Below are 25,300 nucleotides of genomic sequence, written 5' to 3' on the forward strand. Positions count from 1 at the left end.
GCCCTGAGTGAATGTATGAACATCAGGTAGGGCAGCAATCTTTCTCTGAAACCAAACCGACATGGCTGAAATGTGAACCTTGAGGGAGGCCAGACGAAGGACTAAGTCCAGGCCCTGTTGTAGGAAGGCCAACAGTTTGGCCATGCTAAACTTGAAAACGTCATGATTGTGAGACGCGCACCAAGTAAAGTAAGCATTCCAGACCCTATGGTAAATACGAGCAGAAGCCGGCTTACGGGCTTTCAACATAGTATGAACGACCGCCTCAGAAAAACCCTTGGCCCTCAGGACGGAAGCTTCAAGAGCCATGCCGTCAAAGCCAAACGGGCCAAGTCCTGGTAAACACAAAGGCCCTGAATGAGGAGGTCTGGTCGTTGTGGAAGTAGAAGGGGACGATCCAACGAGAGGCCCAGTAGATCGGAGAACCAGTGCCGCCTGGGCCACGCCGGAGCTACCAGACGTAGGTATCCTCCTTCTTGCTTGAACTTACGTATTACTCTGGGCAGGAGCGACACCAAAGGGAACACATACGGCAGCCGAAAGTTCCATGGGATTGACGGAGCATCCACGAACGCTGCCTGAGGATCCCTTGTCCTTGCTCCGAAGACCAGAACTAGTCATTGTGTCAAGACGCCATCAGGTCCACATCTGGAAGGCCCCACTTGTCCACGAGAAAATGAAACACCTCTGGAAGGAGGCTCAATTCTCCGGCGTGTACGTCCTGACAACTGAGATAGTCCGCTTCCCAGTTTAGGACTCCCAGAATGAACACTGCGGATAACGCCGGCAGATGGCGTTCTGCCCACTGAAGAATCCATGATACTTCCTTCATTGTCATGCGGCTTTGAGTGCCGCCTTGATTGATGTACGCCACCGTGGTGGCGTTGTCAGATTGTACTTGAACAGGTCTGTTCTGTATTAGATGCTGGGCCATTGTCAACGAATTGAACACTGCCCGCAGTTCCAGAATATTTATCGGGAGTAGAGACTCCTCCATAGTCCAACGACCCTGAAGAGAGAGTTTTGTTCCAACACCACGCCCCAACTCTCAGACTGGCATCTGTCGTCAGCAGGACCCAGTTGGATATCCTGAAGGGACGGCCCCTGCTCAATCGATGGTCCTGAAGCCACCAGCTCAGTGACAGGCGGACCTCCGGAGACAAGGAGATTATGTGAGATCTGATCTGGTGAGGCAGGCCGTCCCACTTGGTCAGAATTAACTTCTGCAGAGGGCGAGAATGGAATTGAGCATACTCGTCCATGTCGAAAGCCGACACCATGAGACCTAGCACTTGCATTGCCGAATGTATCGACACTTGCGGACGAGATAGGAAGCATCAAATCCTGTCCTGAAGCTTCAGGACTTTCTCCTGAGACAAGAACAACCAATAACGCTCCCAGGTGTAACATGCTTCGAGCAGGAACCAGGGAGGATTTCTTCCAGTTGATCAGCCACCCGTGGGCTTTCATGCACTGGACCGTCAGATTTAGATGACACAGGAGAAGTTCTGGGGAATTTGCCAGGATTAACAAAGCATCCAAGTACGGTAGGATCCTGACCCCTTGACGGCGTAGTGTAGCAGTCATGACCGCCATTACTTTGGTGAAAACTCGGGGAGCCATTGTCAAACCAAAGGGTAACGCCCGAAATTGGTAATGAAGGTTGCCCACCGCAAACCTCAGGTACTGCTGATGAGACACTGCAATAGGAATATGCAGGTAGGCATCCTGTATGTCCAGGGAGACCATATAGTCCCCAGGACCAGAACAATAGAGCGCAGAGTTTCCATACGAAACTTGGAGACCCGCACATACTTGTTCAAGGACTTCAGATTGAGAATGGGCCGCGAGGACCCGTTCGGTTTCGGGACTAGGAGCAGCGGTGAATAGTACCCCTTGCCTCTCTGAGCCAGAGGCACCTGTACTGCCACTCCTGTGGTCAGGAGGGAATGTACCACTGAATGCAGAGTGTTTGCCTTTGCCGGGTCCAGAGGAACATCTGTTAGGCAAAATCGATGAGGGGGACGATTCTTGAAGGATACGGCGTAACCTCGAGTGACTACTTCCCTTACCCAGGCATCGGAAGTGGTCTTCAACCATTCCTGGGCAAAACCTAGAAGTCGGCCCCCCCACAATGGGATCCCCCAGAGGAAGGCCCGCCCCGTCATGCAGCAGGCTTGTCAGTTTTGGAAGCAGGCTGACGGGCAGCCCAGGCTCGCTTCGGTCTGGGCTTGGCAGGTCTGGAAGCACGAGCTTGCTTTAGGTACGCCTGATCTTTTGCTTTACCTGGAGGACGAAAGGGCCGAGGGAAATTACTTTTAGCCTTCTGCGTGGAAGGAGCATCTCCAGGGTTTTCTTGGAATCCATATTCACCGACCAGGATCTCAACCAAAGGATACGTCTTGCCAAGACGAACGTAGTAGCAGCCTTGGCCGCGAGCACCTCGGCATCGGAGACCGCCTCCTTAAGGTACAGAAAAGCCGTGGCAATATATGAGACACATTGTCGAGCATGCTCAGATGTGTTGGAAGGCAGTTCCGCCTCTAGCTCCTGAGCCCACGCCTCAGCAGCCCAAGTTGCTGCAATGGTTGGCCTATGCACAGCCCCTGTTAGGGTGTAAAGCGCTTTCAAACAACCCTCCACACGTCTATCCGTCGGTACCTTCAGAGAGGTGACGGTAGTTACTGGCAGAGCTGAGGAAACTACCATGCGTGCCACATGAGAATCTACAGGCGGAGGAGTTTCCCAATTTTCACAGCGCTCCGCAGAGAGAGGATAGCGAGCCAACAGTCTCTTATGCGGTATGAATTTTGTTCCCGGATTTTCCCATGATTCCTGACGTATGTCAGCCAGGTGTTGAGAATGAGGTAAAAACTTGTTTAACCACTTTCTTACGTTTAAATCTGTCCGGATTTTTAGAGACAGCCGCAGGCTCAGGTTCATCAGAGACCTGAAGAATGAGCCTGATAGCCTCAATCAAATCAGGGACATCCACAATTAACTTCCCTTCCCCATCAGAAGCATCTGAGTCAGTGTCTGTGGGGTCAGTATATGCACCATTCTCCTCAGAGGATGTGTCCGGGATAGCAGTGGATTGTGAGGAGGTAATGGCCGTTTAGAAGACGGCTTAGTCTTAGGCGGGCGAGAGTGAGATTTAGATTTAGTCAGTGACCGGTTCAATTGCTGTAACTGAGTGGAGATTTGATCCGCGCAGGGAACATATACTGCCGCAGTGGCACAGGTGGTCCCACAGGGGGCGCCAGTTTAGTTACAAGAGTGTTTAACAGCGTGGAAAAGGTAGCCCAAGGTGTGTCATTTGTTGCCCCCGGTGCCATAGATCCACTGGGGGGTAAGGAACCCCCTGAACCTGAACTCTCTGCTGCCTAATTTTCCTCCAAAATGTCTGCAGCATCACCACCACGCAATGTGGGAGAAGCCCCAGCTCCGTTGCCTCGTGTAGCTGACATAATAAGAAGCACAATATCAGGCAACCTGGTACAATTCTTAGCAGCGATATACCTAGCAAGAACTCCCGGTGTAGTGTGCCTGACTTATGTGTTCAGCACAAACCGGGAATCCAAGAGATATATGGTGACTATAAATCACAAAAAAAAATACACAGAAAGTATATCTTGTGAAATACCTATATTATTTAGAAAACCTGACACACTTAGCCCCTCAGGTTACAGAATATAGGAGCAGCACGCTGAGTGAAATACCCGATATAGAAGTCACGCAGCAGCTACATGCACACACACACACATATATAGTCACAAATGTACCATGCAGAAATTGTACACCATAAAACTGCACTGTACTAGCAATACAAAGTAATACTCAGTATAGCTATATATGTAAACAGTAGATATAACAAAACACATTAGATACTGGATGTATATCACAGGGCGTTTGTACAACACAGCCCTGACTGTATGCACTCTTTCTTAACGAACACTGTCCCTTGACAGGTAGAATACTTAAGTGTCCTGTAAAATGCACAGCGCTGGCGAGCAGGCGGCTTTACAGAGGAGGTTTTGCCCCAGCAGTCCTAGGAACAGCGCAGCTCCTTGTAATGGCGGCTGACAGGGAGTGAGAGGGAGATATGCAGCTCCAGGGCGGGAACATTTACCCAAATGGTGCCCTGGGGCTGGGGGGAGGGGCTACAGGTTAGGCCTTATCCCCCTGCTGGCTTCCCCACCGGGCGCTGCGGGCTTTGTTAAAAAAGGGTTTTTATGAGAGAAAAACCCTCACCTGAGCCCTGTGTCCCAGTGACTAGTGGAGCGGCTGCCCTTTACAGTGTCCACGCCAGCGCGCGCGGCCCGCCTCCCACGGCCGCACCGGATCGCGGTTAACAGCAGGCCAAAGAGACCCCTTACCTCCCCTTGTACCTGCTGCCACGCGATCCCAGAGGTCAGCGGCGAGTGTGTGTGACTAACGGAAGAATACCGGAGCCTCCGCCGTAGTTACCTGGCAACCAGGGCGCGGGAGTATACAGCGCCGCTGGGGGAGTGATGGAGCTGCAGGAAACAATATCTATTTGACATACATAAAAGCTGCAGCCCTTGAAGTCTTCAAAAGATCTTCTTTTCTTCTGAAATAAGCTATAATATGGGCTGCAGGAGCAGCCCTCCTGTTGATTGCCTGCTTACTGCATGGCACCAACTTACAAACTGAGCTCCTGTGCACAGAGGTGGGGTTATAGAGGAGGCGGCGCTGTGCATCTTGGAAACAGTCAAAGCTTTGAGCCTGTTGGTGCCTCGGATCAAGATCCTACTCTACACCCCGATGTTAATCCTTGTGGAGCCCAGTGTACCCCGCAGCAGAAACAGTATTCTAGTCTAACTAAAAATGCCTGGATTATCTGGATATTGAAATTAACAGATAATTTACACAATATTCTTGTGTAATATATGGAAATAATACCTCTTTCCAAAAGAAATACAGTTTTATGGTTATGAATGTATTGCTACAGGCAAATATTCATAAACTGAACGCAAAATGTTCACTAAGCTGTTTTACATCCATTAGACATCTCATTACTTAATAAATCACAGATGTTTAACAGTATACAAAATAATCATTTACAGGCGAGTTTCATTTACATTCTTATTGTTCTCTTATTTGTGCAGCAGAATAAATAAGTGCCCTGTGAGCATTTATGACCTGTAATACACAGCACTGTGTCTCCCAATAACAATTACAAAAGGTAAAAAAGCTAAGTTAAATATATGGGAAAGTGAAACTACAGACATGATATTTATCATTGCTGCTTTGTAAGTTAATAGTATGTGTAAATCTCTTAACCCAACATCAAAGGTTAAAAACCCCAATCACATTCAATACAGAATCATTTTATTTTAGCAACAAACTAGCATAATGATTTTGTACTATGATACAAACTGGCCTCAACTCTGACTGTCCAGTCTGTCATGTTCTGGATGAAACTACAGGTATCCGTATTATGATAGAAGCACTGGTAAAGTGATAAATGGGAGATAGGTCAGAAACCTGGGACAAACCAATGTATTTTAAACCCCCAGGAAATGTTTGTTTATTCTAAAGAGACTTAATTAGAGTTAGTGCTTTTAGTAAGAGCTGGATAATGGGTCCTGGGGGTATGGGTGTGACAGAGAGAGAGAGGGGGGAAGGAAGGGGAGGCTCCCCCCACAAAGCTTATTTTCTGGTTTTTAGGCCTTCAACCTGAGAACAGGATAATGAGTGCTTGCACCTGGAAGAGCCCGATATAAAGGCTTGGCGCAGGGTCTCACTACAGGGGGAAACAAGCAGCAGGCCTGTTATGAGACACTGATTTACTGACTGTTAAGTACTGTGTAAAGTAAAAGGATTTAGCGCTAAATGTGTGAGGTAATGCTGGGACTAGTAGTTCAGGAAAGGGGCATGACAGAGCTGAGAATGGATTAAAAGCAAGACCATAAAGAAAAACAAACAGAAAATAATAAATGATAAATGAACAAAAACAAAATAAATAATATAAATAATAATAACCAAAGCAAAAAAATAAAAAATATTGTGCAAACAAATGTTTACAGTTTCTTTTTTAGAAATATCTTGGAGGTGGAAGGTAGATGTTAAAAAAGAGCAAGAGTTCTTTGCATGCCCATCTGGGCTAGTTAAGTTCAAATGCGCTGTCCCTGTCTTCCCGTTGACGGTGTTTCCATTGACCGCTGTGGCTATGAGAGAGCTCCGGGACCTCTGCGGCGGCTGCCGGGTGACCTCAGACACACGGATTCTTTGTCAAGGACTAGATGGTTTAGTGCCTCTGAAAGGGCTATTTGTAGTAAACTTTATTGAAAAAATAGGATTTTAATTACCTACCGGTAAATCCTTTTCTCGTACTCCACAAGGGATACTGGGGTTCACTTAGTACAATGGGTATAGATGGGGTCCAACGGAGCCGGTGCACTTTAAAGCTTCAAACGGGGTGTGCTGGCTCCTCCCCTCTATGCCCCCTCCCATATGCGGAGATGTCTGCAGCACCGCATGCACAAACTGGGTATCCTCTTTGGCCAGGGTATCAAACTTGTAGAACTTTACAAAAGTGTTTCTCCCCAACCAGGTAGCTGCTTGACATAATTGCAAAGCCGAGACTCCACGGTCAGCCGCCCAGGAGGATCCCACCGATCTTGTGGAACAGGCAAGGCTGCCACAGTATAGACCTGTTAGATTGCAAGCCTGATTCAGCGAGCAATCGACTGGTTCGAAGCAGGACAACCCTTTTTCTGAGCATCATAGAGCACAAAAAGGAATCCGTTTTTCTGACCTGGCTCTTCAAGGCTCTCACTACACCCAATGTCACTCGATTAGAAGAAGCATCAGAATTGGCCGGAACCACAATTGGTTGATTCAGATGAAAATGATGAAACCTCCTTCGGCAGAAACTGCTGGCGAATCCTGAGCTCCGCTCTGTCCTCGTAAAAGACCAAATAGGGGCTCTTGCATGATAAGGCCCCCAACTCCGAAACTCGCCTAGTCGAAGCTAGGGCCAGTAGCATCACCGTCTTCCACGTAAGATACTTGTCTTCTACCATCCTCCAGAGTTCAACCCAGGAGGACTGTACAAAGTCCAGAATCACATTCAATTCCCAGGGCGCCGTCGAAGGCACAAAGGGAGGTTGTATATGAAGGACACCTTACAAGAAAGTCTGTACTTCTGGTAATGCTGCCAACTTCTTCAAAAGAAAATGGACAATGCTGAGATCTGAACTGTAATGGAGCCTAACCGTAGGCCTATGTCCACTCCAGCCTGTAGGAAACGTAAGAACCGACCCAGGTTGAAATCCACAGGGGAGTACTTTCGGCCTTCACACCAGGAGACATATCTTTTACGGAATATCATGATAGTGTTTTGACGTCACTGCCTTCCTGGCCTGAATCATGGTTGCAATAACATTGTGTGCAATACCTTTATAAGCTAGAATGTTCCGCTCAACCGTCACGCCGTCAAACGAAGCCGCCGTAAGTGTGGATAGTCGAACGGCCCTTGCTGAAGATCTTCTCGCATTGGCAGAGGCCAAGGATCTTCTATCGACATGGCCAGAAGGTCTGCGTACCAAGCTCTTCGAGGCCAATCGGGGGAAATCCAAATTGCCTGAACTCTTTCCCTTATAATTCTCTTTAGCACCCTTGGTAGCAACGGGATCGGAGGGAACAAGTATACCAACTGGTAAAACCACGGAGTCGTCAGTGCGTCCACTGCTGTTGCCTGAGGGTCCCTGGTCCTTGAACAATACCGCCAAAGCTTCTTGTTGATCTGAGATGCCATTGCCATCAGATCGATCCGCGGACAACCCCAATGATTCGCGATCTGTCGAACGACCTGTGGGTGGAGGACCCACACTCCCGGGTCGTGTCGACTTAGGAAGTCCGCCTCCCAGTTGTCTACTCCCAGAATGAATATGGGAAATATTGCCTTTGCATTTCTTTCCGCCCAGAGGAGTATCTTTGACACCTCTCGCATGCAAGCTCTGCTCTTTGTTCCTCCTTGTCGGTTGATGTACACTAACGCTGTGGCGTTGTCCGATTGAACCTGAATAGCCTGATTCTGAAGCAGAGGAGAGGCCTGAAGCAGAGCATTGTAGATCGCCCAGAGTTCCAGAATATTGATCGGAAGAAGGGCCTCGAGGGTTGACCACCTGCCCTGGAACTGTGCCCGTTGGGTGACAGCTCCCCAACCCTGCAGACTTGCTTCCGTGGTTAGGAGTATCCAATCCTGAAGCTCCGACCTTCCACCATATTGGGGGACTGCAGCCACCACAGGAGAGACCTCCTAGCCTGAGGTGAGAGACGTATGATCCGATGCCAATGCAGATGCAACCCTGACCACTTGTTCAAAAGATCTAGTTGGAAGGTCCTGGCATGGTCAGGAAGTGAACAAGCCCCACAGGGGTGAAACGCGTTTTCCATTCCAAATGGGTCCTGGTTTGTCCAACTGCATTTGATTTATTCCTAGCCTCAGGTCAGATTATTCCATCCTGTCACTCTGGGTCACTCTGGGTCATTGTGCCCAGCTGTCACAGAAATTGTATCCGTATCCCTGCAGCTATTATCTGTGCCTTTAGTTAGGTTTTTGCACAACACTTTATTCACTAGGATCAAGCTGTATCTTATAGGAAGAAAATACTGCATTCTTTTTTGACTTTCTTCCTGTGATCCTAATGTTTCATTGCTGCATAGGTCATGCAAGATTTCATTTCTGTTTCCTTATGTTTCAGTAATTATAACAGCTCTAATTCATACCTAGTGTTTTCAGTGACATTTTCTTCATAAAAGAATTCTCACCTTATATACCAGTATTATTAATCTGTATCCATAATTATTTTTGAATTATCTTCTGTCTTCAATCTTAGCATCTGTGTACACATATACAAAAAAAAAAAAAAGGTTTTTCTTGATCCTTGTTTTTCTACCGTTGTGTACGCTGACATACGGGTATTTTTCAGTACCTTTAGCCTAATAACAAAAGCTTCATTAACCTTTTTATAAGGGCATATACCATATTACGCCGTAACTCATATACCTTTTTCTTCTTTCGTGGACTCTCATTTATGATCCAGGGGCACAATACCACCTCGGTGGGATTTGATGTCTCCTGCCTAACATAAACAGCAGATCCACACTGCATCTTTGTGACCCAACAAGTCTCTCCTCTCTATATAGGTGCACTCTCATTGGAGTCTGACCTACTCTCTCTACTATCAAACCACACTGCTAATGCCCGATCTCGTCCGATCTTGGAAGCGAAACAGTGTGGGCTGAGTTAGTACCTGAAGAGGAGACTCACAGGGAATACCCAGTGTTGTAGAGCAATAATCATCTCGTATGATGTGTGGTATGTGACTCCAACAGCAGTATCACCACTTGCTTCTATCCTCTCCACTCCCTACTAAGATATACCCTTTGATCTTTCCTAATTTAGAATATACTATAAACAGGTTACTAATCAACCAAGCACAGTTTATGAACAATTGCATACTGCTTAAACAAGCTGTTATTTCTTTATTTGGATTATGACAGAATTAAAAATCAGTTGACTTAATTGATCTCATTAATACAGATTATCTGTACTGGTCGGGTGAGATGGGTTTATGACTTGCAGTGTCTTCACCCTTCTCTATCTCATTTCCTGAGGCAGGACCAGAACATTTTATTTATCTAGGATCATTCACATCTCTTTGATAAGGGGCAATTATACCTATTTTAAATATTATTTCTAAATAAATTGTGTTTTATCTGCTAATAGATTAACCAAAGGTTAATCATTCAAGTTATTTAAATTAATGAGTGCGCCCACACAAGAGCCTTCTCTTTTCTCCTTTTGTTCATATTGGACTGCCTTGTATGAGACCACCATCTTTCCTAAGAGGCGTATGCAAAGATGGATGGAAACCTGATTCGGTTTTAGAACCGCTCGGACCATTTCTTGAAGCATCCTCACTTTGTCCGCTGGGAGGAAAACCTTCTGAGCTACCGTGTCCAGAATCATTCCCAGAAACAGAAGCCGCTGAGTTGGCTCGTGGTGCGATTTTTGCAAACTGAGAATCCACCCATGGTGTGACAGCAGCTCTATAGTGAGGCTGATATTGGTCAACAGACACTGCCTGGATCTTGCTTTTAACAAAAGATCGTCCAGGTAGGGAACAATGTTGATTCCCTGAACACGGAGCTGAAACATAATTTCTGCCATCACCTTCATGAAGACCCTTGGTGCCGTGGAAAGACCAAAGGGTACTCCCTGGAATTGCTAGTGACCGCTCAGCAGAGCAACCCTGAGGTAAGCCTGGTGGGGCGGCCATACTGGAATATGGAGGTAAGCGTCCTTAATATCCAGAGATACCAGCAACTCCCCTTCTTCCAGGCCTAAGATCACTGCTCTCAAGGATTCCATCTTGAATTTGAAAACCCGCAGATAAGGGTTTAAGGATTTTAGATTCAAAATGTGCCGTACTGAACCGTCCGGCTTCGGTACCACAAACAGGTTGGAATAGTATCCCTCTCCCTGCTGTTGTAATGGAATAACTTTGGTCTGAACAAATTTTTGAATGGCCTCCTGCAGCATAACTCGAGTTTCCTCTAAAGCTGGCAAGCTCGACCTAAAATATCTGTGGGGTGGAGCATTGTCGAACTCCAGTTTGTAGCCCTGGGAGATCAGATCTTTTACCCAGGCATCCTGACAGGATCTGTCCCAAATACAGCTGAAGTGACGTAACCGAGCTCCCACCTCGAGATTCCCCAGGGATGGAGAGACACAGTCATACTGAGGTCTTGGTGGAGGAAGAGCTGGTGCTCTGTTCTTGTGAACCTGCAGCGGCAGGTTTTCGTGTCTTACCTCTGGTGCCTCTCGCAGCATTTGAGGCGCCTCTGGCTCTTGGCTTAAACCTCGCGGTCCGAAAGGACTGCATGGAGGGACCCGGGTAGGAACATCTGGCAGGTGGAGCCGCAGAGGGGAGATATGTGGATTTCCCTGCTGTAGCTTTTGAAAACCATGTGTCTAACTAACCCCCAAATAGCCAATCTCCTGTGAAAGGTAGAGCTTCCACACTGCGCTTTGATTCTGCGTCCACTACCCATTGACGCCACCACAAGGCTATGCATGCAGAAACTGCCACGGTAGTGGTCCTCGCATTGACAGCACCTATAGCCTTGATAGAGTCACAAAGGTCACATGCAGTATCCTGAATGTGTTTCACCAGCGTCATCATTTCTACTAAGGACTTGTCAACTGTTAAGCCCTCCTGAATCTGACCAGCCCATGTATGAATGGCATGCGTCATCCAACAGCCTGCAATACAGGCCTCTGGGAGGCTACCACTGCCGTGTAAATAGACTTTAGAGTACTTTCTATTTTCCTTGCCCCTGGTTCCTTTAATGCAGTAGCTCCAGGAACTGGTAACACTGTTTTCTTAGATAGGCATGAGACCGAGGCATCCACAACAGGGGGATTTTCCCATATTTTTCTGCCTTCTTGGGCAAATAGGAAAGTGTTTATCAAATGCTTGGTCACCTGGAATTTTTTCAGGACTGACCCATGGTTGCCTGAATAGATCATCTAATACTTTGGAATCAGGAAATGTGACATTAGCTTTTCTCTGCGAAGAGAAAAAAATAAGAATTTACTCACCGGTAATTCTATTTCTCGTAGTCCGTAGTGGATGCTGGGAACTCCGTAAGGACCATGGGGAATAGCGGGCTCCGAAGGAGGCTGGGCACTCTAGAAAGATCTTAGACTACCTGGTGTGCACTGGCTCCTCCCACTATGACCCTCCTCCAAGCCTCAGTTAGGATACTGTGCCCGGACGAGCGTACACAATAAGGAAGGATTTTGAATCCCGGGTAAGACTCTTACCAGCCACACCAATCACACCGGATAACTCGTGATATGAAACCCAGTTAACAGTATGAAACAACTGAGCCTCTCAACAGATGGCTCAACAATAACCCGATTTAGTTAACAATAACTATGTACAAGTATTGCAGATAAACCGCACTTGGGATGGGCGCCCAGCATCCACTACGGACTACGAGAAATAGAATTACCGGTGAGTAAATTCTTATTTTCTCTGACGTCCTAGTGGATGCTGGGAACTCTGTAAGGACCATGGGGATTATACCAAAGCTCCCAAACGGGCGGGAGAGTGCGGATGACTCTGCAACACCGAATGAGAGAACTCCAGGTCCTCCTTAGCCAGGGTATCAAATTTATAGAATTTTGCAAACGTGTTTGCCCCTGACCAAGTAGCAGCTCGGCAAGTTGTAAAGCCGAGACCTCTCGGGCAGCCGCCCAAGATGAGCCCACCTTCCTTGTGGAATGGGCATTGACAGATTTTGGCTGTGGCAGGCCTGCCACAGAATGTGCAAGCTGAATTGTACTACAAATCCAACGAGCAATAGTCTGCGTAGAAGCAGGAGCACCCAGCTTGTTGGGTGCATATATGATAAACAGCGAGTCAGATTTTCTGACTCCAGCCGTTCTGGAAACATATATTTTCAGGGCCCTGACCACGTCTAACAACTTGGAGTCCTCCAAGTCCCTAGTAGCCGCAGGCACCACAATAGGCTGGTTCAGGTGAAACGCTGACACCACCTTAGGGAGAAACTGGGGACGAGTCCTCAATTCTGCCCTATCCATATGGAAAATCAGATAAGGGCTTTTACATGATAAAGCCGCCAATTCTGATACTCGCCTGGCCGAAACCAAGGCCAATAACATGACCACTTTCCAAGTGAGATATTACAGATCCACGGTCTTTAGTGGTCCCAAGGTGCCACAGGAGGCACAAACGGGGGCTGAATATGCAGCACTCCTTTTATAAATGTCTGAACTTCATGTACTGAAGCTAGTTCTTTTTGAAAGAAAATCGACAGAGCCGAGATCTGTACCTTAATGGAACCTAATTTAAGGCCCATAGTTACTCCTGCTTGCAGGAAATGCAGAAATCGACCTAGTTGAAATTCCTCTGTTGGGGCCCTTTCGGCCTCACACCATGCAACATATTTCCGCCATATGCGGTGATAATGATTTGCTGTAACCTCTTTCCTGGCTTTAGTAAGCGTAGGAATGACTTCCTCCGGAATGCCCTTTTCCTTCAGGATCCGGCGTTCAACCGCTATGCCGTCAAACGCAGCCGCGGTAAGTCTTGGAACAGACATGGCCCCTGCTGCCGCAGGTCCTGTCTGAGTGGCAGAGGCCATGGGTCCTCTGATATAAATTCTTGAAGTTCTGGGTACCAATCTCTTCTTGGCCAGCCCGGAACCACGAGTATCGTTCTTACTCCTCGCCTTCTTATTATTCTCAGTACCTTTGGTATGAGAGGCAGAGGGGAGAACACATAAACCGACTGGTACACCCACGGTGTTACCAGAGCGTCCACAGTTATCGCCTGAGGGTCCCTTGACCTGGCGCAATATCTTTTATAGCTTTTGTTGAGGCGGGACGCCATCATGTCCACCTCTGGCCTTTCCCAATGGTGTACAATCCTTTGGAAGACTTCTGGAGGAAGTCCCCACTCTCCCGGGTGGAGGTCGTGTCTGTTGAGAAGATCTGCTTCCCAGTTGTCCACTCCGGGAATGAACACTGCTGACAGTGCTAACACATGATTTTCCGCCTATCGGAGAATCCTTGTGGCTTCTGCAATCGCTATCCTGCTTCTTGTGCCGCCCTGTTGGTTTACATGGGCGACTGCCGTGATGTTGTCTGATTGGATCAGTACCGGCTGGTTTTGAAGCAGAGGCCTTGCCGGCCTCAGGGCATTGTAAATGGCCCTCAGGTCCAGAATGTTTATGTGTAGGGAAATCACCTGACTTGACCAAAGTCCCTGGAAGTTTCTTCCCTGTGTGACTGCCCCCCCAGCCTCAAAGGCTGGCATTCATGGTCACTAGGACCTAGTCCTGTATGCCGAACCTGCGGCCCTCTTGAAGATGGGCACTCTGCAGCCACCACAGTAGAGATACCCTGGTCCTTGGAGACAGGGTTATCAGCCTATGCATCGGAAGATGCGATCCGGACCACTTGTCCAACAGGTCCCTCTGAAAAGTTCTTGTATGGAACCTGCCTAATGAGATTGCTTTGTAGGAAGCTACCATTTTTCCCAGGACTCGCGTGCCATGATGCACCGCTACCTGTTTTGGCTTCAGGAGGTCTCTGACTAGAGAATGACAACTCCTTGGCTTTCTCCTCCCGGAGAAAACTATTTCTGGTTTATGTCCAGAACCATCCCCAGGAACAGTAGACGTGTCATAGGAACCAGCTGTGACTTTGGACTGTTTAGAATCCAACCGTGCTGTTGTAGCACTTTCCAAAATAGTGCTACCCCGACTACCAACTGCTCCTTGGACCTCGCCCTTATAAAGAGATTGTCCAAGTGCGGGATAATTAAAACTCCCTTTTTTCGAAGGAGTATCATCATTTCGGCCATTACCTTGATAAAACACCCTCGGTGCCATGTACAGTCTAAACGGCAGTGTCTGGACTTGGTAATGGTAATCCTGTACCACAAATCTGAGGTACTCCTGGCGAGGATAGTAAATGGGGACATGCAGGTAAGCATCCTTGATGCCCCGGGATACCATGTAATCCCCCTCGTCCAGGCTTGCAATAACCGCCCTGAGCGATTCCATCTTGAACTTGAATTTTTTTATGTATGTGTTCAAGGATTTTAAATATAAGAAGGGTCATACCGAACTATGCGGTTTCGGTACCCCAAACCGTGTGGAATAGTAACCCCGTCCTTGTTGAAGTAGGGGCACCTTGAGTATTACCTGCTGGGAATACCGCCTATTAATTGCCTCTAGCACAGCCTCCCTGCCTGAGGGAGTTGTCAGCAAGGCATATTTAAGGAAACGGCGGGGGGGAGACATCTCTAATTCCAGCTTGTACCCCTGAAATACTACTTGAAAGAAACAGGGATCCACCTGTGAGCGAGCCCCCTAATTGCTGAAATTTTTAGAGACGGCCCCCCACCATACCTGGCTACACCTGTGGAGCACCCGCGTCATGCTGTGGACTCACAGGAAGCGGGGGAAGAATTTTGATTCTGGGAACAGGCTGCTGGTGCAGCTTTTTCCCTCTTCCCTTGTCTCTGTACAGAAAGGAAGCGCCATTTGACCCGCTTGCTTTTCTGAAGCCGACAGGACTGTACCTTATTCTGTGAGGAAACCTGAGGTAAAAATATTTCTTCCCAGCACATTGCTGTGGATACGAGGTCCCAGAGACCACCCCCAAATAATTCCTCACCCTTATAAGGCAGAATCTCTATGCGCTGTTTAAGTCAGCATCACCTGTCCAGTGACAGGTCTCTAATACCCTCCTGACAGAATGGACATTACATTCATTTTGGATGCCAGCCGGCAAAATATCCCTCTGTGCATCCCTCATATATAAGACGACGTCTTTAATATGTTCTCATATTAGCAAACTAGTATGCTTAACAGGGTCACCGACCACGCTGCAGCAGGACGATCTGCAGGTTTCAGTCTAGTACCTGAGTGTGTAAATACAGACTTCAGGATAGCCTCCTGCTTTTTATCAACAGGTACCTTCAAAGTGGCCGTTCCTAAAACGGCAGTGCCACCTTTTTTTGACAACCGTGTGAGCGCCTTATCCACCCTAGGGGATACCTCCCAGCGTAACTTATCCTCCTGGCGGGAAAGGGTACGCCATCAGTAACTTTTTATAAATTACCAGTTTCTTAACGGGGGAACCCACGCTTTTCACACACTTCATTTATTCATCTGATGGGGGAACAAAACACTGCCTGTTTTTTCTCCCCAAACCTAAAAACCCATTTTCAGAGGTGCTTGGGTTAATGTCAGAAATGTATAACACATTTTTTATTGCCGGGACCAAGTCACGGCTGTTCCTAGTGGATTTTGTATATGTCTCAACCTTGTCGACACTGGAGTCAAACTCCATGTCGACATCTGTGTCTGCCATTTGAGAGAGCGGGCGTGTTTGAGCCCCTGATGGCCTTTGAGACGCCTGGGTAGGCGCGGGCTGAGAAGCCGGCTGTCCCACAGCTGTTACGTCATCCACCCTTTTATGTAAGGAGTTGACACTGTCGGTTAATACCTTTCACCTAACCATCCACTCTGGTGTCGGCCCCACAGGGGGCGACATCACATATATCGGCCTCTGTTCCGTCACCATATAAGCCTCCTCATTCAACATGTCGACACAGCCGTACCGACACACCGCAGACACACAGGGAATGCTCTAAACGAGGACCGGACCCACAAAAGCCCTTTGGGGGGACAGAGTGAGAGTATGCCAGCACACACCAGAGCGCTATATACTGCAGGGACTAACTGAGTTATGTCCCCTATAGCTGCTGTTTTTATATATAATGTATACTGCGCCTAAATTTAGTGCCCCCCCCTCTCTTTTTTTAACCCTTTTCTGTTGCAGGGGAGAGCCAGGGAGCTTCCCTCCAACGGAGCTGTGAGGGAAAATGGCGCCAGTGTGCTGAGGAGATAGGCTTCGCCCCTTTTTCGCGGCCTATTCTCCCGCTTTTTATGGACTTCTGGCAGGGGTATTTACCTCATATATAGCCCCTGGGGCTATATATTGAGGTATTTTAGCCAGCCAAGGTGTTTTTTTATTGCTGCCTCAGGGCGCCCCCCCCCCCCAGCGCCCTGCACCCTCAGTGACCGAAGTATGAAGTGTGTGAGAGGAGCAATGGCGCACAGCTGCAGTGCTGTGCGCTACCTTGGTGAAGACTGAGTCTTCATGCCGTCGATTTTCCGGACCATCTTCTTGCTTCTGGCTCTGTAAGGGGGACGGCGGCGCGGCTCCGGGACCGAACATCAAGGCTGGGCCTGCGGTCGATCCCTCTGGAGCTAATAGTGTCCAGTAGCCTAAGAAGCCCAATCCGGCTGCAAGCAGGCGAGTTCGCTTCTTCTCCCCTTAGTCCCTCGCTGCAGTGAGCCTGTTGCCAGCAGGTCTCACTGAAAATAAAAAAATCTAAGACTATTACTTTCTAAGAGCTCAGGAGAGCCCCTAGTGTGCATCCAACCTCGGCCGGGCACGAAATCTAACTGAGGCTTGAAGGAGGGTCATAGTGGGAGGAGCCAGTGCACACCAGGTAGTCTAAGATCTTTCTAGAGTGCCCAGCCTCCTTCGGAGCCCGCTATTCCCCATGGTCCTTACGGAGTTCCCAGCATCCACTAGGACGTCAGAGAAATAAGAATTTACTCACCGGTAATTCTATTTCTCGTAGTCCGTAGTGGATGCTGGGAACTCCGTAAGGACCATGGGGAATAGACGGGCTCCGCAGGAGACTGGGCACTCTAAAAGAAAGATTAGGTACTATCTGGTGTGCACTGGCTCCTCCCTCTATGCCCCTCCTCCAGACCTCAGTTAGGGAAACTGTGCCCGGAAGAGCTGACACAACAAGGAAAGGATTTGGAATCCAGGGTAAGACTCATACCAGCCACACCAATCACACTGTACAACTTGTGATAACCATACCCAGTTAACAGTATGAACAACAACTGAGCCTCATTTTACGGATGGCTCATAACAAAAACCCTTTAGTTAAGCAATAACTATATACATGTATTGCAGAGAGTCCGCACTTGGGACGGGCGCCCAGCATCCACTACGGACTACGAGAAATAGAATTACCGGTGAGTAAATTCTTATTTTCTCTGACGTCCTAGTGGATGCTGGGAACTCCGTAAGGACCATGGGGATTATACCAAAGCTCCCAAACGGGCGGGAGAGTGCGGATGACTCTGCAGCACCGCATGAGCAAACTCAAGGTCCTCCTCAGCCAGGGTATCAAACTTGTAGAACTTAGCAAACTTGTTTGACCCCGACCAAGCAGCAGCTCGGCAAAGCTGTAAAGCCGAGACCCCTCGGGCAGCCGCCCAAGAAGAGCCCACCTTCCTTGTGGAATGGGCTTTCACCGATTCTGGATGCGGCAATCCAGCCGCAGAGTGAACCAGCTGAATCGTGCTATAGATCCAGCGAGCAATAGTCTGCTTCGAAGCAGGAGCGCCAACCTTGTTGGCTGCATACAGAATAAACAGCGAGTCAGACTTTCTGACTCCCGCCGTTCTGGAAACATACATTTTCAAAGCCCGGACTACGTCCAGCAACTTGGAATCCTCCAAGTCCCTAGTAGCCGCAGGCACCACAATAGGCTGGTTCAAATGAAACGATGATACCACCCTAGGGAGAAATTGGGACGAGTCCTCAATTCTGCCCTGTCCATATGGAAGATCAGATGAGGGCTTTTACATGACAAAACCGCCAATTCTGACACACGCCTAGCCGAAGCTAAGGCCAATAGCATGACCACTTTCCACGTGAGATATTTTAGCTCCACGGTCTTAAGTGGCTCAAACCAGTGGGATTTCAGGAAATCCAACACAACGTTAAGATCCCAAGGTGCCACCGGTGGCACAAAAGGAGGCTGAATATGCAGCACCCCCGGAGCAACGTCTGAACTTCAGGCAGTGAAGCCAGTTCTTTTTGAGAGAAAATGGATAGGGCCGAAATCTTGACCTTTATGGATCCTAATTTTAGGCCCATAGTCACTCCTGACTGTAGGAAGTGCAGGAATCGACCCCGCTGGAATTCCTCTGTAGGGCCTTCCCGGCCTCACACCAAGCAACCTATTTTCGCTATATACAGTGAAAAAGTATTGCTGTCACGTCTTTCCTAGCCTTTATCAGCGTAGGAATAACTGCATCCGGAATGCCCTTTTCCGCTATCCGGCGTTCAACCGCCATGCCGTCAAATGCAGCCGCGGTAAGTTTTGGAACAGACAGGGCCCCTGTTGCAACATGTCCTGTCTGAGAGGCAGAAGCCCTGAGTCCTCTGAGAGCATTTCTTGCAGCTCCGGTTACCGAGTCCTTCTTGGCCCATTCGGAGCAAAGAATATTGTTCTCACTCCTCCTTTTATTAAAATTCTCAGCTCTTGGGTATGAGAGGAAGAGGAGGGAATACATAGACCGACTGGAACACCCACGGTGTTACTAGTGCGACCACAGCTATCACCTGAAAGTCCCTTGACCCGGCTTAAAACCTTTTTTAGCTTTTTATTGAGGTGGGACGCCATCTAGTCCACCTGAGGCAGTTCCCATCAATTTGCAAACTGCGTGAAGACTTCCTGATGAAGTCCCCACTTTCCCGGGTGGAGGTCGTGCCTGCTGAGGAAGTCTGCTTCCCAGTTGTCCACTCCCGGAATGAACACTGCTGACAGTGCGCTTACTTGATTCTCCGCCCAGCGAAGAATTCTGGTGGCTTCTACCCTCGCCACCCTGCTCCTTGTGCCGCCTTGGCGGTTTACATGAACCCCTGCGGTCTGACTGGATCAGAACCGGTTGGTCGCGAAGCAGGATCTCCGCTTGACTTAGGGCGTTGTATATGGCCCTTAGTTCCAGGATATTGATGTGAAGGCAAGTCTGTTGACTTGACCACAGACCTTGGAATTTTCTCCCCTGTGTAACTTTCCCCCCACCCTCGGAGGCTTGCATCCATGGTCACCGGGATCCAGTCCTGAATGCCGAATCTGCGGTCCTCGAGAAGGTGAGCACTCTGCAGCCACCACAGGAGAGACACCCTGGCCCTGGGGGATAGGGTGATTAACCGATGCATCTGAAGAGGTGATCCGGACCACTTGTACAGTAAGTCCCCTTGGAAGGTCCTCGCATGGAACCTGCCTAAGGGGATGGCCTCGTATGATGCCACCATCCTTCCCAGGACTCGAGTGCAGTGATGCACTGACACCTGTTTTGGTTTTAATAGATTCCTGACCAGTGTCATGAGCTCCTGAGCTCTCTCTATCGGGAGATAAACCCTTTTCTGGTCTGTGTCTAGGATCGTGCCTAGGAGAGGCAGATGAGCTGTAGGAACCAACTGCGACTTTGGAATATATAGAATCCAGCCGTGTTGCCGTTACACTTCCAGAGAAAGTGATACGCTGTTCAGCAACTGCTCTCTTGATCTCGCTTGTATGAGGAGATCGTCCAAGTATGTGATAATAGTGACACCTTGCTTCAGCAGGAGCACAATCATATCCGCCATTACCTTGGTTATGACAATCCCGTACCGCAATTCTGAGGTACGCCTAATGAGGTGGATAAATGGGGACATGAAGGTATGCATCCCTTATGACCCGATTCACGATAAAGTCTCCCTCTTTTTAGGCTTGCCCTGACCGCTCTTATCGATTCCATCTTGAACTTGAACCTTCTCAGGTATATGTTCAGGGATTTTTAATTCAATATGGGTCTGACCGAACCGTCTGGTTTCGGGATTACAACATGGTCGAATAATAACACCCTCTTGTTGAAGGAGGGGACCCTTGACCACCACCTGTTAGAGATACAATTTGTGAATTGCAGTTAACACTGGCTCACCCTCTTGGGGGGAAGCCCGCAGGGCCGTCGGTGAGGGGGCATCTTCTCACAGTCCAGCTTGTATCCCTGAGACACAATATCTATTGCCCAGGGACCTAACAGGGAGTGAACCCACTTGTGGCTGAACTTACGAAGGCGTGTCCCCACCGGGCCTAGCTCCGCCTGTGGAGCCCCAGCAGCATAGGTGGATTTTTGTAGGGGCCGGGGAGGACTTCTGTTCCTGGGAACTAGCTGTGTTGATCCCGGCTCTGACAAGAAAGGACGCACCTCAGACTTTCTTGTTTCTTTATTCAAAAGGCTGCATTTAATAATGTCGTGCTTTCTTAGGCTGTGCAGGAATATAAGGCAAACTAGCAGAATTACCAGCTATAGCTGTGGAGACCAGGCCCGAGAACCCTTCTCCACACAATCGTCAGCCTTCCATATGCCCCTTAAGTCGGCATCATCTGTCCAATGCATATTCTACAGGACACGTCAAGCAGAGATCGACATAGCTTTGACTCTAGGACCCAGTATACTCATGTCTCTTTGGGCATGCTTTATAACTATATATCTATCACTTAAGACAGCATCTTTAATATATTTACTAGGGTCTCAATCACTGCTGATAAGGTACCTGTCCACGCTGCCACAGTGCTATAAACCCATGCCGACACAAACGCCGGTCTGGGTAGTATACTAGAATGTGCACGCTATCTGCAGGATCCATGAGAATAGCAAGTGCTACCGTCTGTGCAAACAGGACACCCTAGGGGAAGATTCTCAACACATCCTGGCCCTAGTGGGGAAAGGATACAGCCTGAGAATTCTCTTGTGGGAAGCTACCGTCTCTTGTCTGGAGATTCCCGCTCTTTTTCCTCATGAGAGGAGGGAAATTTACCTCAGCATTCTTCCCCTTAAACATGTGTACTCTCGTGTCAGGGACAGATGAGTCATCAGTGATATGCAAATCATCTTTTATTTCAATATCATATATTGAATACCTTCTAGCCATCTTGGCTGTAACTTTGCATTATCGTAGTCGACAGTGGAGTTAAACTCTGTGTCGATACCAGTGTTTGTTATTTTGGATAGTGAGCATTGTGAGACTCTGAAGGTCTCTGTGACATAGGGACAGACATGGGTAGATTTCCTGTCTGTTCCCTAACCATTTGTGCAATAAATTCACCTTAGCACTTACACATATCCAAACAGGTGTCAGCGTTGTCGACGGAGACACCCTCTCACATACATATCCGCTCTATCACCTCCTTAGAGGAGCCTTTTACCTCAGACATGTCGACACACGCGTACCGACACACCACACACACACAGGGGATGCTCTATTTGAAGACAGTTCCCCCACAAGGCCCTTTGGAGAGACAGAGAGAGAGTATGCCAGCACCCACCCCAGCGCTATATAACCCAGGGATTACACTACAACTCAGTGTTTACCCAGTAGCTGCTGTATACACAATTTTTGCACCTAAATTTATGTGCCCCCCCCCCCCCTCTCTTTTCACCCTTTGTGTACCAGGATACTGCAGGGGAGAACCTGGGGAGCTTCCTTCCAGCGGAGCTGTGAAGAGAAAATGGCGCTGGTGTGCTGAGGAAGAAGGCCCCGCCCCCTCAGCGGCGGGCTTCTGTCCTGTTTCTGACTAAAAATGGCGGGGGTTTTACACATATAGTCACAGACTGTATTATGTGTATTTTTATGCCAAAGGCATTTTTATTGCTGCCCAGGGCGCCCCCCCCCCCCAGCACCCTACAGTGACCGGAGTGTGTGGTGTGCTGTGGGAGCAATGGCGCACAGCTGCGGTGCTGTGCGCTACCTTAATGAAGACAGGAGTCTTCTGCCGCCGATTTCATCGCTTCTCTTCTGTCTTCTGGCTCTGCAAGGGGGACGGCGGCGCGGCTCCGGGAACGGACGATCGAGGTCAGGCCCTGTGTTCGAACCCTCTGGAGCTAATGGTGTCCAGTAGCCTAAGAAGCACAAGCTAGCTGCAAGCAGGTAGGTTTGCTTCTCTCCCCTCAGTCCCACGTAGCAGTGAGTCTGTTGCCAGCAGATCTCACTGAAAATAAAAAACCTAACAAATACTTTTCTTTCTAGCAAGCTCAGGAGAGCCCACTAGGAGCACCCAGCTCTGGCCGGGCACAAATTCTAACAGGTCTGGAGGAGGGGCATAGAGGGAGGAGCCAGTGCACACCAGATAGTACCTAATCTTTCTTTTAGAGTGCCCAGTCTCCTGCGGAGCCCGTCTATTCCCCATGGTCCTTACGGAGTTCCCAGCATCCACTAGGACGTCAGAGAAATTACTGCTGTACCTCAGTATCCGCAGCAGGAATTTTTAACACATCTCTTATAGCGAGTATAAGGGTTTCGATACCCTGTGCTGGAGAGGAATCCTCTCTAATGGGTTCTAGCTCCTCCCCTCCTCTTCTGGTACCTCCTTGTCAGAGTCAGAGAGGATATCCGTCAACACACGCTTATGTGGCCCTTATTTAGAGAGAGTGGTGACCCGTCTGTCATCTGCTTTACTAGACAGATCTGCTACAGACTCTGTGTTTCCTTTCTATTAGCAGCTAATTGATTTGGCATGTCTGCCATCATGGTCTTTATAGATAATAACCTAGATGGTTCCTGTATATCCCCCCCAGAAACCTCATTAAGTTGTGAGGACTGGCTGCATTGTTCACATGTGAGGGAATCAGCAATGGAGGGGGAAAACCTTATGTTCCATACAATACAGAGTACTTGTTTCACCATGTTGAAAGGAGACAAGAAACACACAGACAAAGTGCAAGCAAGCCTGCCATGACTGGTATGTGTGGAAGGGACTCAGCTAGGAGGGACCAGCACCCAAGCTAAGCAGAATCAGTAAGACTGCAAGTCTACACTATGTTCAATTTAAGCTTATAAATGCATATAATCAAGTGGCTCTCCCCCTTTTTACACCCCTGTATCAAGAAACCTGGTTGCTGGAGTGTCCCTGGAGGAGCTGACAATCATGCTGCAGCTGCTGGAATGCCGAGGAAGGCGCCAGGAAGCCACTGGTCCCGCTCTGAGAGGTGTGCGGCGTGCTGTGGCACAATGCCATGTAGTACACTGGCCTTCAGGCCTGATGTCCTGTCAGCAGGAAATCGGCTCAGGCACCTAATGGAGGTCGGTATAAAAGTTTAAAACAAATTGAAGAAAAAACCCTGGAGTGTGCATCCTCCCCTGAGGGAACATTTTTCTAAACTGGCTGTGGGAGGGGGATAGAGGGGAGGAGCCCAATATAAATAATAAAAAATATTTAAATAAAATAGATAAAAATCAAAATAAAAATAAAAAAGGGGGCTAAACCTAGCTTATACACTTGTAATTACTGTGTATATGCCTGTGCTAGGGGCATTACGTCCTACCACTTGAGGGGGAATATATAAAGCTTAGTTAGTGCCCAGACAGGCTAGGCTTTATTTTTAGGTTTTGTTTTTATACTGCACAATAAAACTAGCCATGGCTAGATGGCACGAAAACCCTGGACTGGTGTGCTGATTTCCTAGCTGCTGTGCATTTGGAGGCGTCAGTCTACCCCAGGAGAGAGTACCCTTTTCTAGATCTCCTCACAGTATGTAACAGGTATTACATGGTTAAAGACCACAAATCTAAACTTCAAAGTTGGCATAAGCTAAATATATAGGCATAACATTAAGTACTTGTCAGAGCTAAAAATAAGACACTACCTATTCTCTGTATGGGGACTGCCTAGGCCATGGGTCTGCAAACTGCGGCTCTCCAGCTGCTGTGGAAATACACATCCCAGAATGCCATAGTTTTGCTTTTAAGGCATGCTAAAACTGAGGCAGTGCATGCTGGGGTGTGTCATTCGACAGCAGCTGGAGAGCCGCAGGTTGCAGACCCATGGCCTCGGCCAAGAAAACATATCAACCTTGCCTTATTACCCACACTCACACTGAAGGTGTGGAATACCTGCACACCCGAATTTGACCTCTCTATTCCTTATGGTGCGTACACACTCTGCAATTTCGGCTATTGGATGATATTGGCTAGAACCTGCCCACAGGCATGAGCCTCCGATCAAGCCAATATCGACCCTGCCTGCACATGCTGAACAAGCTGGAGCGTGCATCGGCATCGCAAGAGCATAAACATGGTGCAATTTGCACTAACTTTTCTTACGATTTTGACTATAGAGTCAACATCATTAGAACAAATCGCACCGTGTGTATGGGGCTTTACACTCCTCTATAGAACAACTCCCTGTTCCCTCCAGGATGCACATTACTACTTTGACTCTTTCAGGTAGCTCACACTTGGCACCACTTGACTTTCTTCAACAAATGTTCTCCTTACACTGAATATTTTCAGCTCAGACACTTTGTTCGTTCCTCCCATACCCATTTCTCCTTCTGCCCTTTAACTCCCTTTGGGAAAAGATGCTTCTGTAACTCACTTTCTGATTTACAATATGCTGTTGACCTCACGTTCTGACCCTCAATCTAGATATGAGTGGGGATGAGAGTCAGACCTCTGTCCAAGTCCTGATGAAGGCACCTGGTAGGAGGTCAGGGAAAAAGTACCCCCCACACCTCAATCTCCATGCTTATCTAAGAAACTGCTTACAAATGTTTACTATGCATAGTAGTATATTACTATAACCCCGACAGACTGAACAAAATAGTTTAACATGGTAGACCAGATTTGCTGGAGAAGGTGAGACCAAATGGCAACATTTTATCATATCTGGTGGACTTGTCTCTAGATAACTTTGTTCTGGGACAAAATCCAGAATATTTTTGACTATGTTAGCAACTCCAATCCCTAAGAACCCGTGGCGTTTCCACCTATCTAACCAACCCAATACCTGTCAATGCATTATGCAAAATTGGTCTCATGTGCTTGTAGCGGTTAAAATCTATGAATGCATCTGACTGG

At 48.2% G+C, this 25,300-nt stretch overlaps 1 protein-coding gene across 1 annotated transcript in view; it reads right to left on the reverse strand.

The window, feature by feature from the left end:
- KIF7 (kinesin family member 7) overlaps nt 1-25,300 on the reverse strand; it is a 216,779-nt gene that overhangs the window by 140,678 nt on the left and 50,801 nt on the right. The window lies entirely within an intron of this gene.

This window comes from Pseudophryne corroboree, chromosome 6 (assembly GCF_028390025.1).
Source record: "Pseudophryne corroboree isolate aPseCor3 chromosome 6, aPseCor3.hap2, whole genome shotgun sequence".
In the NCBI taxonomy this organism is placed as follows: Eukaryota; Metazoa; Chordata; class Amphibia; order Anura; family Myobatrachidae; genus Pseudophryne; species Pseudophryne corroboree.